We start from the raw sequence: 14,179 nt of genomic DNA, 5'->3' as shown, positions 1-14,179 counted from the left end.
TGGTAAATAAGGAAATGCCTGAAGGCTCCCATGGAAGATCTGTGTGTCTTCTACAGGCAGCCCACAAACATGGAACAGGTTGTCCAGTCTCTGTATTCAAGCAAGCCTAAATGGATCTATCTATCTATCTATCTATCTATCTATCTATCTATCTATCTATCTACTATATCTATCTATCTATCTATCTATCTATCTATCTACTATATCTATCTATCTATCTATCTATCTATCTATCTATCTATCTATCTATCTATCTATCTACTATATCTATCTATCTATCTATCTATCTATCTATCTATATATCTATCTACTATATCTATCTATCTATCTATATATCTATCTACTATATCTATCTATCTATCTATCTATCTATCTATCTATCTATCTATCTACTATATCTATCTATCTATCTATCTATCTATCTATCTATCTATCTATCTATCTCATATCTATCTCATATCTATCTATCTATTATCTATCTATCTATCTATCTATCTATCTATCTCATGTCTTTCTATCTATTATCTATCTATCTATCTACTATATCTATCTATCTATCTATCTATCTATCTCATATCTATCTCATATCTATCTATCTATTATCTATCTATCTATCTCATGTCTTTCTATCTATTATCTATCTATCTATCTATCATCTATCTCATAACTATCTATCTATTGATCTATCACTTTCTTTCCTTCCTTCTTTCCTTCTTTCTTTCTTTCTTTCTTTCTTTCTTCTACACTTCCTGCTATTATCTATCTATCTATCTATCTATCTATCTATCTATACTCTATCACCTATTTCTTTCTTTCTCTTTCTTTCTTTTTCTTTCTCTTTCTTTCTCTTTCTTTCTCTTTCTTTCTTTCTCTTTCTTTCTCTTTCTTTCTTCTTTCTTTCTTTCTTTCTTTTTTTCTTTCTTTCTTCTATCTAATATCTGTCTATACATTATCTATACCTCCTGCTATTAGGTATCTATCTATCTATCTATCTATCTATCTATCTATCTATCTATCTATCTATCTCTCTTTCATGTATCTATTTTCTATCTAATATCTATCTATCTTATTATAATCATGTCAAGTATATCACATATTCATAGAATATTGGCTGCTTTTCATATCATGTGGCTGCAAATCAACCCATTAATCTGGTCAGATTATGTCACATTAGACTCCATTGAGAGATACAGAACCTTGGCCTATCCTAAGTAGGGGTCTTATGCCTCCATCACCAGCGCCACTTCCTCTACCACCTGTTATCTACATCTCTGCCTACTGCTATCATTACATCTATACAGATAATATAGTTTAAGTGATCCACTCCTGTTAGAGTTGAACCAGATCCCTAAAAGATGAAAAACAATAGTGTCATCGTCTAGTCACTGGTGACATAGTGATTTACTGCACATATCTCCATTATAAGCAAATTATTGCTTTCATACCTTTTATAATTCTATATTTAACGTCTTATTTTGGTCGGGGGTAGCGGGTTTTCACCCATTTTTTATGAAGCATATTCATGACTTGGCTTCCAGCTTGATGCATGATGGGCCACCATTTGTGCGCAGTAAAAATCAATGCATTGCATTGTATTCGACATAAGCTTCAGTTGTATTTCCACTGTATTTAAGGTGTTTTTCTTTCACAATTGCTTTTGTGCACTCCTTCCGCATCCTTCTCTTCCCTCCATCCGTCACAATGCATTAGGCTCATCATGCTTGCTTGGCTTTCTACCTTAAGGGGATTTTGTTCCCAACCACCTGTGAGCAGTATCAAATTGTTGCTTTGGGAAGACTAGAACGTTCTTCTATGGGTATCGTGAAGTCCCTTAAGTAACTAATGCAATGGCCATAGCCCTTAGTCAGTGATATCATTTATTCAAAATCGACATAAAAAAATATATATATATACAGATGTAGCAGAGCTGAATTTGTCCTTTTGCATTTATTTATTTTATTCAGAATATATTGTCATTGGACTATAACAGGCCATAGACATGTCGTAATTGGCCCATCCCACAGCATTTTGGTCCTATTATTGATGGGAAGGGTTTTCTATCAGTCTAATACAATCAACTGAGTACCACAGACATAACCATTATTGATAGTGATTGGTATTTTATGATTAGATCATAAATTATCATTACACATCTATGGCCATCTTAACCTGCAGTCCTATGAAAAACTACAGGTAACATAGCATGATATTAACATGATTTGTGCCAAGTAATAAACCCAGCTCTGCTGCATCTGGCAATGTTAGCTGTGCCACCAATAATTTCCTTGTTGTCAACCATATTATTCCCTGTTTCACATATAATTCAACTGAATTGTAGTCGGAATATATCCCAGTAACCAGTATCTTCCATTCCGACCTACTTACAATTGTAAGCAGTTATTTTTTCATTATTCCGGATAGTTCTGCTGTATACTAGCCCCAGATCTGTGCCTGCACCACTTTCCCAGCTTCTATATGCTTTGATTCTAAGTGTACAAGCAACATGTTGATAAAGCACATTATAACGCTTGAGGATGGGGGAGGAAGTAATTTGTGTTTGCAGTGTAGAAGCATGTCCAGAGCGGAGGAGACATACAGATGCCCCCTGGCAACCTGCCTCATGCATTATTTCATGTTGGAAACCATTGATTTGAAAAGAAAATGACTTGCTTCTTTCTGGATGGTGGGGGAAAAATGGAAAGGTGTTTATTGTTTTGGATGCCATTAATATTGCTGAATTTAAGGGCATGTTAATTACACTTGAAAAAGAAGGGCACATAGATGAAGTAAAAGATGGAACAGATGAGAGAGAGTGAGAGAGAGAGAGAGAGAGAGAGAGAGAGAGAGATAGATATGAGAGAGAGAGATAGATATGAGAGAGAGAGATTGATAGATATGAGAGAGAGAGATAGATATGAGAGAGAGAGAGAGAGAGATTGATAGATATGAGAGAGAGAGATAGATATGAGAGAGAGAGAGAGAGAGATAGTAAAGTAAAAGATGGAATATACGAAATATAGATTTGAGGAATAATTATGGATAGATGAATAGATAGATAGATAGATAATAAAGTAAAAGATGGAATATACGAAATATAGATTTGAGGAAGAATGATTGATAGGATAGATAGATAGATAGATAGATAGATAGATAGATAGATAGATAGATAGAGTAAAAATAGATTAGATGAAGGATAGATTTAATAAAGGATGATAGATAGATAGATAGATAGATAGATAGATAGATAGATAGATAGATAGAATATAGATAGATAGATAGATAGATAGATAGATAGATAGAGTAAAAATCGATTAGATGAAGGATAGATTTTATAAAGGATGATAGATAGATAGATTTGGATAGATAGATAGATAGATAGATAGATAGATAGATAGAATATAGATAGATAGATAGATAGATAGATAGATAGATATGAGATAGATATGAGACAGATAGATAGATAGATATGATAGATAGATAGATAATAAAGTAAAGGATGGAATATACGAAATATAGATTTGAGGAAGAATGATGGATAGATAGATAGATAGATAGATAGATAGATAGATAGATAATCTGTAGGTAGATAGATAATAGATAGATAGATAGATAATCTGTAGGTAGATAGATAGATAATAGATAGATAGATAGATAGATAGATAGATAGATAGATAGATAGATAGATATAAAAATAGAGCAAAAGATGGATTAGATGAAGAATAGATTTAATAAAGGATGATAGATAGATAGATAGACAGATAGATATAGTAGATAGATAGATAGATAGATAGATAGATAGATAGATATAGTAGATAGATAGATATAGTAGATAGATAGATAGATAGATAGATAGATATAGTAGATAACATACATAAGAGTATGTTACAAGTCCTAATCACTCTAGATAGATATGAATATTTCACGCTGATAAAACATCATAGATATAGCAATGGAAACACTACATTTCAAAACCAGATCTGGTATTATTTCTTGACCTGATAAATAGACTGAGATATGTTTTTTAAAATAATGTGAATACCGTTAGTAACTACCCTATCGCAAGTAAAAGGACATTTGTCTTGTATGTGACCAGGTAGTATCCTTTCCAAACTGTGATGTGAATGAGTGATATCTATTTAGTATTGTAAAATCTTGTTCTAGAAAACATCTGGGATGGTCTACTCCTGAAAATAGCATATGATGATGCATTACAGTGAGGGTGAGATCTTTAGACAACTATGGACGTAGGTTATGAACTTGCATGTGTTGGGGTGACCATAGTTCTCAAGAAACGGGAATATTTTACAGATATTGGTGGTCCAAACACATAAAATAATCCCCCATGGTCAGTTCTTTATCTTCCTCTGCACAATTCAAATCTGAGCAGGTTGGCAGGGTGGCCCATATATGAAATCAGATTTGGTGGGCTTTGAGAAAGGTAGTTTAATCTCCTTCAATGAATGAGGGAACTGAGTTCTGTATGCAGATTGTTAAGCTGAGTAAATATTCATAGAAAAGACATGGCTTCCAATTCTGGATCAAGAGCAATGCACATGAAATCAAATATGCGTCTACTCCTAAACCCTTATGCACATTTGATTCCCACCACAATTCCAGATGTTTTCTGTTGGGAACCATGGATGATCAAATAAACACGGAGGTGCCAGTCACCCTTTCTCAGCAGTAAAAAAAATATTGGTCATATTCGTTTTTACAACTGATTTTTGTTTCCTAGCAAGTCATGGCAGAAACATCTGCTCGTCATCCACTCCCACCTCCAACTTCAAAATGGGTTAACAAAATGGATCTTGTGTTCTTGGTCTGGTTTCTAAGCTATGAAGCTTTTTGTTTCAATTGTAGCACCACGAAGTTGACTCTAAGGTTTTTTGTTTTTTTGCATGAGATTGAACAGAATATGACTCCTCGGAAAGTGAACAGAGAAAATTGATTGATTATAGACCGCTGTGAATGTTTTTCTGTGTCTCAGATTGATCTTAACATTCATTGTAGAACTAAGCACTTCACAGCAGAGACCAGGAGGAACTCTTTGAAAATACATTGCACTTAACCATTTCATGTCAATGTGACATGAATTTCCCAAAAAAGCAAATTATAAATGCTTTACCAGGAATGGGAATCTTTCCGTATCATTGATATGGAAGATGATACGTTCTCATTGTAATTTAGCAATACTCTGGCCTATAAGTTTGGACAATGTAAAAAGGTTTTAGATATGATTACACAACTGACAGTGTTCACATATTACAACTTGTATATAAAACTTAACGGGGTTGTCCAGGATTAGGAAAACGCGCCCCCGTTCTTACAAAAACAATACACATTTTATCTGATACTGCAGCTTAGAGTAGCTCCATTGAAGAGAATGGGCTGTGGTACTAGACAAGACCTGTGGGAAGGTGTGGCACTGTTCTTGGAAAAGAGCAACCATGTGTTTCCAATCCTGGACAAACGCTTTCAATTATTTCCTGCCTTAATTTGTTCTGGCCTATACAGGTCCAATTTTTTCAGTAAGTTAAAGTGGCTTGTTGCCCACTGAGTGTACTATATATCCAGAAATGAACCTCACCGTAAAAACCACCTAACATCATGTTATACATCTAATATGTCCACAGGGACATAGGCCCTTTCTTTGGCGTTTCACAATTTCTGAGAATGTTCATGGTACAATATGAAATTGTGATGGAACATGTCATCATATAGAGTAGACCAGAATCCTATAAAGTATTTAGGCTTCTTAGTATTGTGGCAAGGATTTTCTATGAACAGGACGTCCAAAGGCTAAGGACTTCTGTGCCCAAGCATTTCAGCTATTCCATCCTTTATAACAATTTTCAGAAACCAGTATCTGTTGAACCGTTAGACAATGTTCTTAACTACTGCTTTAAATACTGAGAAAGTCCATATATTGTTATTAAAGGATAATACTTCTGGTAAGATTATCTATTTTCTCACATTCATATATGTGAAGTAAACTTTTATACACTTTAACATGTATGAATCAATAAATTCAGAAAAGACAGCCATATTGCTGAAGGAATATTCATGAAGAAAACTGACTAGGATTCTACCATATGTCTAATCAATATTGGCAGCAATATCAATAAGCCAAGTGTTTCAGTCCATAAAAAATCCTTTTGCACTTTCTTACTCCTGTAGCTTATTTATATATGTTACAGCAATGACCACACTGAGGCTGTTCACTGGTATGGAAACACAAGCTTCAATGTTGTCTCCTTCATTCAATTGGTGGTGACATGGTGTGACATCATCCTGTCCCTTAGGGCCATGCAAAACCATGAGAATCCCAACATCCTGGATTTATATTGGCTTTATTTTCAAGCAAACGACTGCTGAATTACAATTTCAAATCTTGTTTTTCTTCCCGGAGTTGTCAGCTCTGTTAGATTTTTTTCCTTTTTTCTGCTTTGTTGCCTTCAGGCCTTTGGGAAGTGTTCTCAAATGAATGCTAGGCTTGTGGATTAAATGGGTGGCTGGAGAGATCATTATTACTAACCCTTCCAGGCTAAGATTAAAATATGGTGATGTGTATAGACATTTTCCAATAGATTTAATGTTATAGGAAAACTTTAAATATGTACATTGGTCAGCCTTGGAAGATGTTCTGAAAGCCTCATGTTCCTCAAATATATTTAAAAGTATGAGCATTGATTTTCACACGTACAATATATATGAAGGTTCCTTCCTATACAGTCATTTGTCTAGAGAATAATTGAGCAGGGAATACCAGTCACTTAGTTACTAGTCACTAGTTAGTCACTAGTTAGAAGCATCAGTAGAGCTCTTATATTGGTATATCATCTTTAGAACTTTTACATTATTGGAGTTCTAGTCCCATTGCACCGTCTACAAGGGATGCTGTCACAAGGACTGTGGAGATGGCAATATTTTGGGGGGCGCAAAGCTAATTCCCACCCAACCTTCCAGTTTCTAACAGTGTCCAAAAGATGATCCAATGTGAAGAGGACCTGTTCTATATTATGTAAAAATATATTTTCTTGCTAACAAGATAAATGCTGGACAAGATATCTGGTGGCCACTTATCTCTGCTGCCAGCGTATGTTTATGATCTTGCAAAATGAATGGTCATGTTTATGACAGAACTATGGTGGATAGCTGTTGGACATTCCCTGGCATCTCTTGTCTTTGGGCAGATTATGACATCACACAAGTCTGCAGCCTAGATTCCATTTGTAAATTTAAGATTATGATAACTAGTAGTAGGTTATACAATTCTACTGATCAGCATCAATGCATCCCTCCTACAGATGAAGCATCAGACTTTCAGGGTTTCAAACAAACCATACACAGTATATTAGACAGAGGTTTACACAGAGGCCCACACAGAAAAGATTAAAATGGACCCCCTTTTTTGTGCAGATGTATAATTCCAAACTCATAACTACTTGAAAGAGAAGTCAGTGCTTGTTTGCTTCTACTCTCCTTTGTTTAACTTCCTCCACCTTTGTTGTAGTAGCTGTAGATACATATACAGGTTCTACCACCCACTAAAAAAAGTATGCACCCTGGACTTTTTCCTTCTCTTTAGGAGTCTCATATGGATAGCCACTATGGAACTTATGATCCTGGAGTCCTGGCATTTACAAAGTGCCTAGGGACGGAGTAGCTTAGTGTGTCTAAGGTCTGAGAGTCTAGTGGGCCTAAGGGATGCTGAACGTTGTTGACCTATAGACCTAATTGCCATCCATTGCATATGATAAGTCTCATTGGATCTCCACCTTTAGATGTTAGAATAATAGTCTCCCTGTCAAATGAAGATTCTAAATGCAAGATGTCAAGTTGAAGTGCTGCCCCAAAACTGTCACCCATGATATAATATCATTGTTTTGAATCTGTTATAGATACATTTTCAAAGTAATACAGTTAAGTGTTGCTTAGCAGACATGGAAACAGTGGCTTCCATGAGGATGAAGCAATCAGGACATTAATAAATAATCTCAATAATTAATGTGGGTGGTTTCCTTCTTTCTAAATGAATAGAAGAGCTAGCCAGATGGCGAGTCGGAAGATAAATAAGATGCCAAGTGATTCCTAGCTGTCAATCAGATTTTTTTTTTCTTTGTGGAAATTAAATTGGTATTTTCTATCTAGCTCAGATTGAAGCCACTTCATATAATTAGCATTATGCCCTCATACTGAAATAATCCAAGTCTGTTTATTAACATTGGGAGGATAGACGACTTTCAAAAGAACATAATAGATTAAAGCAGACCATGTCACTGTTATGGAGGACCATGTTTGCTTAAGGCGATGAGAACTGGTGCAGGACACCCGTATCCAGAAAATCTGAATTGTTAGCGAAAATAGGAAATAGACCCAAGCATCATGGAAAGGACATAGAGGGAGAATAAAAAACAACAGGGACTTCTGCCCTGGGTGGTATAAGGCTTGCGCTGCATTGCAACTTTTTGTAGTCCTACTGATTGATTTTAACTATTGAGTGACAGCTGCGGTCCACAAGATTGCATTCATGCTAATGTACTCCTTTGGACTGCAGCTGTGGCTTGAGGTTAAAATCAATCAGCCAGTTTGATCCCTGCTATGACACCCCCTCTCTCCTGTGTATGCCATTGATGTGCATGATTGGTCAATGTCTTACAGTGCTTGTTGTTGTTACATCAGCAATTGCCCCATCTTGATTTTCATTGAGTGTCTGCATTGATATCAGTTTTGGAAGTGGCACAATTATAGTGATAAATTCACCCATTCTCCGGGGAGTAGCTAAAAGCTCATGGGCCCTGGTGCAAGAGTTTAACTTGGACCCTCTTCCCTCCCATGCCAAATTCTTGACCTAACCCCTTCCCTCCAGCCAGAGGTGAAAGTTGACCAGTATGCACTTTCTATAATACCGGTGTCTTCCTACGTGGCACAAGGGTCTTTGGGCCCTCTCAGGCTCCAGGGCCCAGGAGCGACTGCTACCTCTTCACCCCCTATAGTTACGCCCCTGTCCATTCAACTGTGCTTTTTAAAATATGAATAAGATAATTATTGTATTCTTAGTTTATTTTTTATGAGGTATGAGTTGTAGGGAAATTGTAATAACTAGTGTTGAGAGAACTTGTGATTTGAAGTTCAGCGTTCTGGTTCGGGTTATCTAAGAATCCCGTTGTGGATTACGCTCCCACTGACCATAACGGAATTTTATGATGGCATGCACCACGGAAGCCTGTAAGAGGCATTCTGTATTGCATTTCGTCCAAATAGAAGTCTATGGCCAGCATAATCCTCTATTATGACGTAATGCAATACAGAATGCCTCTTGTTAGGCTTCCGTGGTGCATGCCGTCCGTGGAAACAGAATCCATTACGGAATTCTTAGATAACCCAAACCCGAATGCAGAACTTGCAAATCGCAAGTTCGCTCAACACTAGTAATAACAGCTTATGTGCCTATTTCTCCACAATAAGATATCTTGTCTGTACTCTGACTGGTTAGTGTTGTCATAGGCACAATGAATATTATACATTTTTTCAACTTCAGCAAGGAAATGAAAGCTAAATTCTAATTAGCTGCCATCCAGTTTACATATGATAACCCTTAGCTGTAGTATTATCCTGAGGACATAGATATTGTCATCACTGTCAGCCAATAAATCAAACTCAGAAATTCTTCTTTAAATAGTGGGTCCCTTGGGCATCAATATTTTCCAGAAACATAGTGTACATTGTTGAATTCAATGATTTTTTGCATTACCTTGAATGCACAGGCATTAGCATCAATTAATACTCAGTACTTGGCAAAGTTCTGATAATATTCTGTATGAGAGACTTTGCTCTACAAGTGAATGGTGCAGAAGCTTGGAGAAAATTATTTGGGTGGAGTAACTTAGGCTACTTTCACACTCGCGTTTTGTACGGATTCGTCTTGAATATGCACAGACGGATCCGCACGAATAATGCAAACGCTTGTATTCGTTAATAACGGATGCGTTTGCATTATTCATTCAAAAAAAAGTCTAAGTCAAAACGGATCAATCTTGACTTACATTGAAAGTCAATAGGGGACGAATCCGTTTTTAATTGCACCATATTGTGTCAGTGAAAAACGGATCCGTCCCCACTGACTTACATTATAAGTCTAGATGGATCCGTTAGGCTCCGCATAGTCAGACGGTCACCAAAACGCTGCAAGCTGCGTTTTAGCGACCGTCAAAAAAACATAGCGGACACAAAACGCAGCCAAATTGATGCATTCTGAACGGATTCTTATCCATTCAGAATGCATTAGGGCATAACTGAAACGGATCTCACAAGCGGACCCAGAAACGCAAGTGTGCAAGTAGCCTTACTTATCTAGCCTGGTATCTCTATGTGCATTTAATCTCTTCTAAATATGGTATCCATATAATCAGAGATGTACTGTATCTTTAAGATCTGGGGCTCCAATGTAAAATCTGTTAAAAAGCCCCCACTTACTATGTATCATTTATAATACTGGTGGCTTATGTGGCAGTGGGTCCTGTGGCCTCTCCTAGCTACCAGGGTCCAGGTGTGATACCTATCTCTGCATCTTCTATAACTATGTCGGCATGTGGCAGGTACCAGACGCTTAAAGTCAGAAGGGTTATGAACCATAAAGTAGGGGAATCAGCACCCTTTCAAATTCACTGGCTCTATAAATGTCACGCTTCGGTGTGAGCGGGAAACACCACACAGAGCATAGAAGGGAAGGGGGAAACAGGAAATCAGGCCTGAGAACTAGGGAAGGAAGATGGACACCTGCTAGTGAAAACCCTAACAAAAATCCTGACTGACTACCAATATGGACAGACCTCAAAGGTAGGTGAGTTAATACGCATGAATACCTAGAGTCCTATCTATCCCTATAGGACCCTGGTACTAATGGAAGGGACGAGACTACCTGTTCCTCCAAAAGGAAGGACGAACAGGAGTCTACTTCAGGCCTGATACAAACAATAGGGAAATGCAACACACAGAACCCAAACAAAATACAAAAGGGAAAGGAAAGACTTAAAGGGAACCTGTCATGTGGATATTTGATTATAATCTAACTAATTATATACAATTATTAACTACTAAAAAGTACCTTAGATGTATTCACTTACTGGTGTGACAGATGGTTACCTCATAATATACACACAAAGATGCCACATGCCGCATGCTAATGAGCTGATTTGAGTCCAGCGTGATGTCAGTGAGTCCAGCGTTTTTTTAATTCAGAGATATAGCCACTCCCCTGCCCACCTGCTGCTGATTCATATGGAAAATAACTGTCAATCAGCAGCAGGTGGGCGGGGAGTGTCAGGAGCTCATGAATATTCATGACTCATCATTATCAGCTGGAGCTCTTCAATACAAGATGTTGGCAGATTGACTGGGTCAATTAAAGAAAGTGACCCAGCATTTTGCTAAGAGAATCAATCACTTTTGTTGCCCTTAGGACACCATAAAACTGGTGACAGGTTCCCTTTAACTTCAAAGAGGCTATGGAAGCACCAGGAACTCAGCCAAGATCCAACCACGAACAATCCACAGGCACAGAAGCTATAAACTGCACAGCACAGTGGGAGAAGCAACTATAAATAAGGAAGGTTAAATGACCACATAAGCAACACCTGGAGGCAAGGGGTGTGGCCATTACCAGAAACAACACAGACACCTATTGATACACAAGAAAAACCTGTCAGATCAAACCACGTGTTGCCAGTCTCACAGATCTCCTGAGCTCACTATATTTCCTTCAGGCCATCTGTTAGCCTATTATATACATTAAAACTATAGATATATCCGTGATCCTCCGGGGGAACTATTCTAAGAGGAAATAGTGTGAGCTTTACTAACTCTTTCAGACCTATACCATACATTTGATGGGCCCCTAAAGAGCGGCACAGAAGACTAGAACCTATTAAATTAATGGGTCCAATTTTTATACAATATTGTGTATTAAATTGAGTCCATTCATTTAATACAAGTGCAAATGTGAGGGTTTCATGCATTGACTCTTGCGTGGACAATAGCAGGTGAGAATGTGGTCCTCTATTAAACTTAAATTAGCCTGGGCCTAAGTGCTTGGCAGACTTTGCAATGGGTATATTAATTAATGCACAAAGCAACTACTAGAGGCCACGATTTGCAAGATACTAATCTCATGTGAACTTTAGCTCCCGTGAGCTAAGAAGGGGAAGCTTGCTGATGTTATAGGATTTTACCAGAGCTTGGAATGCTTCCATCAAATTAATACTCACAATATTAAACGCTTTACACTTACAGTAGGTGGCTAGCTTCATGTTGGCAACTGAAATTGTGAGTACAGAGGACAGTCTATGTAATGTATAATATGTAGGTTGCAGCTGATTGCACTTTAAACCAAAGGTTAAGTTCTTAAAGGGTTTCTGTCACCAGAATGAACCCTATTAAACTAGCTGACATTAGCGATGTGCTAATGTCAGCTAAACATAACTAGCCTATTCCTACTTTTATCTATGCCGTTACTCCAGAAATCTAACTTTTATAATATGCTAATTAGCCTCTAGGTGCAAGGGGGCGTTGCCCCTGCTCCTAAAGGCTCCGTTCTCCCACCTCTGGCCACGCCCTGCTACACTAGATTGACAGGGCCAGGCAGCGTTGGTCTCCTACTGCCCGCCCTGTATGCTGTGTAAATCTCGCGCCTGCGCCGTCCCATTCAGTATTCGGCGCAGGCACAGTGAGTGAAGGGCGCTCGTCGGCTTCCTCACTGCGCCTGTGCCGAATACGGAACGGAGCGAGATTTCCCCAGCACACAGGGCCGGCAGTTGGAGGTGAAGGCTGCCTGTCCCTGTCAATCTAGTGTAGCAGGGCGTGGCCTAAGGTGGGAGAACAGAGCCTTTAGGAGCAGGGGCAACGCCCCCCCTGCACCTAGAGGCTAATTAGCATATTACAAAAGTTATAATTCTGGAGTAACGGGGGCATAGATAAAAGTAGGAATAGGCTAGTTAGGTTCATCTGAGATTAGCACATCGCTGTCAGCTAGTTTAATAGGGTTCATTCTGATGACAGAAACCCTTTAAAAAACATGCCATGAGAAGACTGGTTTTACATGGAATTATACTTTTAATGTTTATCTGATTCTGGCATGCTGTCCATGTACATCTACCTTACTTCTGACAGCATAAAACAAGGTCTCTTCATTCTCAGGATCAGTGGGAGTCTCAGCCATTGGTGGACTGGGATTCATCACTTCACTCTTACAGTAGGTGGCCAGCTTCATGTTGGTAACTGAAATTGTGAGTGCAGAGGACAGTCAATATAATGTATAATGCATAGGTTGCAGAGGTGTTTAATCAGTTAATTGATTGCACTTTAAACCAAAGGTTAAGTTCTTCTTTAAAAAAAAATGCCATGAGAAGACTTGTTTAATTATACTTTTTAACATGTATTTTGATTATGGCCTGCTATACCTAACTTCCAAAAGCACGAAACAAGGTCTATTCATTATCAGGATCAGTGAGAGTCTCTGCCATTGGTGAGCTGAGAGTTTCTAGGCCACTAGGTATTTAAGGTCATGGGCCTCTTACCAGCTGTGACATAAAGATTTAGTTAATTAAATGCACTTGAGAAGTACTTGTCTTCTTTCTTTGCTTGCCCTGAAGTAAGTTTTATCAATCATGTAATTCACAAAGGGGTTGTCTGCAATGTTCCCTCTAAGACTTTGTAGCGAGTGAGAGGAGTACCTAGCCATATTTAGTTAGAGTAGTTAATGGTTTTGTGGTAACATCCTTAAAGTCTTGGATAATGTCTGCAAATCTGGTGACCTAGGGAAGTAAAGGAGTTGAATGTCTTTCTCTCTTTTGGTCTAAAGGAGAGATGCGACTACTACCAGGGTCACTGGTGGTCTAGGGTAGAGGAGGGGCTTATCACCAACATCCTTGGTAGTGGAAGGAAGAGAATGGGTTGATGACTCTATCCATGATAGTCTAGGGCATTGAGATGGTTAATGTCATCATTATTGATAGTTTAGACCAGATAAAGGCTAATATTTGCATCCCTGAAGGTCTAGGGCAGTTAAGGTGTTGAAATAAGCACCCCCTGTGATCTAGGGCATAGACAAAGTAAATGTCAGTATCTTTAGTGATCTAGGGCAGAGAAAGTGTCAATACCAAAATCCATGGTGGTGTAGGTC

At 38.0% G+C, this 14,179-nt stretch overlaps 1 protein-coding gene across 3 annotated transcripts in view; it reads left to right on the top strand.

The window, feature by feature from the left end:
- The window catches only part of GRIA1 (glutamate ionotropic receptor AMPA type subunit 1), a 277,144-nt gene that overhangs the window by 667 nt on the left and 262,298 nt on the right, over positions 1–14,179 (top strand). The window lies entirely within an intron of this gene.

Source organism: Bufo bufo, chromosome 1 (assembly GCF_905171765.1).
Source record: "Bufo bufo chromosome 1, aBufBuf1.1, whole genome shotgun sequence".
In the NCBI taxonomy this organism is placed as follows: domain Eukaryota; kingdom Metazoa; phylum Chordata; class Amphibia; order Anura; family Bufonidae; genus Bufo; species Bufo bufo.
This window is presented reverse-complemented; position numbering and strand designations above follow the sequence as displayed.